This window comes from Callithrix jacchus, chromosome 2 (assembly GCF_049354715.1).
Source record: "Callithrix jacchus isolate 240 chromosome 2, calJac240_pri, whole genome shotgun sequence".
Lineage (NCBI taxonomy): Eukaryota > Metazoa > Chordata > Mammalia > Primates > Cebidae > Callithrix > Callithrix jacchus.
The window spans coordinates 192,633,881-192,636,550 of NC_133503.1; the positions used below are offsets into that span (position 1 = coordinate 192,633,881).

The 2,670-nt window shown below is 37.2% G+C and overlaps 1 non-coding gene across 1 annotated transcript; it reads left to right on the forward strand.

The window, feature by feature from the left end:
* Positions 1 to 2,253: 2,253 nt before the first annotated feature.
* LOC118151699 (U1 spliceosomal RNA) lies at positions 2,254 to 2,417 on the forward strand. The gene has a single exon (XR_004740136.1). It is a non-coding gene; the product is annotated as a U1 spliceosomal RNA (small nuclear RNA).
* The last annotated feature ends 253 nt before the right edge of the window (positions 2,418 to 2,670 follow it).

Here is a 2,670-nt window from a genome sequence, read left to right on the forward strand (position 1 = left end):
GTGTTTCAGTCACCTGCTCAAAGGGCACTGGGATCTGTGTAATTTCCCATGCAGCGACCCACTGCGCAAGCTCAAACGTCACTACCCGGGAATCTCCTGGCCTGGCTTTAAGTCCCATTTAATCAGATGAATGTGCTAAACTGCCTTCCCAAATCTCAAATTGCTGGTTTAACAGGGCAACCAGACCAGTGTATTTTGTACAGAGTTCTACTGCACTGTGGCTCTGGCTGAAATGACCGCGCCAGCTGAAACAGCTGTGCTGGCATTCCGTGGAACTCCTACACCTGGGAATTTCCTGGTCTGTGGGTAATAAAGATCCGTCTGTAAATGCAGCATCCACTCACCCTCTGTGCTTTCACTGAGAACTGCAATCCTGAGTTACTCCTATAGCGCCATCTTCCCCCTTCGTTCCTATCTTCTATTTCTGAGACTATGACTATCTTGTCCCTTTCTAGTTTTTCTTTGACTTATATATTTTTTTCTTTAAATATTTATTTTTTGTTTTGGTCCCCTTTATATTATCAGCCTTCCTCAGATGTATACTGGCACTTGCTTTTCTGTTTATATTTATGATGGGGCTTTAAAAGTTTGGTTTGAGTATCTCAACTGATTGGCAGTATTTGTCTAATACAGGTTGAGTGGTTGGCTGGGTCACTTGGTCACAGAAATTCTATGCCAATTTCTATAGTCTTGGCTGGCAGTTTTGTGGGAGCTCTGCTAAAGTCAACTGAGAATTTCAGAATTTGGTATGTAAGAGTTGACTCAATTTCTTTGTTTTCAGCACCTTCATTCTCAAGTTGGCTTTGCTTTAGAGAGTTTTTGTTTATTCTCCACAAAAAATGAAGCTCCTAATTTTGCTGCAGTGATGAAGGGACACGGGGGAGATGAAGATGGAATCTGGTGATGTACAAATTTCAAAATTCCCTTTATTTTATGCATAACAACTCAAAACTTCCTTTTGTTTTTGGTCTTTTTGTTTACTGGCTTAAATTTTATCTTCTGAACCTCCCAACCAATACAGCATAATAATCAATTTATAACTCAACTGCATAATACATAGGCCCTTCTTAAAATGTTCAGCAAATGTGAGCATGTGAGCTGCAGATCACAATCTTGACCAGGACATCATGAAATCTACCATGTATTCCTGAGGCCTACTCCCCTCATATCTAAGTCCTCTCCCGTGAAGAAATCAACATGGGTAGTAATAAAATTCCCCATGACAACAGAGAAGATTAGGTTGTTAAGAATACAGAGAAACAGCAGTAAATATATTTATGAGGATAATTATATGACAATAAATTAAGAATAATTTTCTCTTTTGCCTCTGGACAATTGTAGTCTAACACTTCACAAAAGCATGGGTTTATGTAATCATTTTAATTATTTTAAATCCTGTCTCTCCTGTGGCTTCATTATGAAAGAAAACTAATTTTATGCTTCACAATATGTTCCAGTGCTCACCACTGATTTTTCCTAAGTAAAAACAGCAGAAAGTAGAAACTTTCTGTACATCTATGTCTTTATATGCTGATGTAATGCCAAATATAATGCCTCCCATGATTCCTATTATTGAAGGGTCTTTTTTTCTTAGGGTAACAATGGTTGAATTTTGACAGTGAGGTATGCATATAAACTATCAAGGCTTTCTTTTGTGTTTTGCCATTCAGGGAAAAGAGAAAATAAAGATGGAAAAGAGAAAGTAAAGATGGCAAATGATTAGAGAACAATATATGTTTTTCTTCCTTTCTGGCTGAAAATAATTATTTTGTTCTCAAATTGTGATGATTATAAAAGCCCTTGGAATGTGTTACGGGAAGAAATTGTGCTTCTGAGTACTAGAACTTACTAAACTTGTGACTGGAAGTTGTGTTGGTGACCTGGGATAATCTACACTTTCAATTAGCAAAAGTTAGGTAATCTTCCAATTAACTGATAAATAATCAGATATTTATTCTTCCTAGGGAGTTTCAAGCACTATACAAAGTATTCGTGAGGGGAGTTGTCAGTCTCACTCACCGTAATCAACATTTTCTTTATCCTGCTGTCCAATATAATTCATGAATATGTAGAAGAAAAATAATACAGTTGATTAAAAAGCAACTGATATAAGCATTCAGACAACAGAAGATAGAGAAAAAATAGAAATTTATATACATTTAGCATAGAAATGCTACTTTTGTAAAATGGTGAGTGAATATGGCGAGTCCCTGCAGATCCCATGCATCAAGATATACTTTCTATTAAGAAGTAGAAGCCACCTAGCAGAGGAGATACCATGATTATGAAGGTGGTTTTTCCAGGGCGAGTCTTATCCATTGCACTCCGGGTGTGCTGACCCCTGTGATTTCACCAAATTTGGAAAACTTGACTGCATAATTTGTAGTAGTTGTGGGCTGCCTTCGCGCTTTCCCCTGACTTAAAAAAAAAAGAAGCAGCAGCAGCCTAGAAGAGTGAAATGAACATGAAACCCCAATGAAACCAATCCAGACCACACTAAAACTGCACTAAGCAGCTGTCATTTACTCACACAATTTGCCATCCCTCAGTGAAAGCTGATTAGTGATTTACCCAGAATCCCATTTTTGCAAACTTTTGTAATTAATTCATCTGTTATTTGATGTTTTCTAAAATGTGTCACCAAATTATATCATTTTGTATATTCTTCAT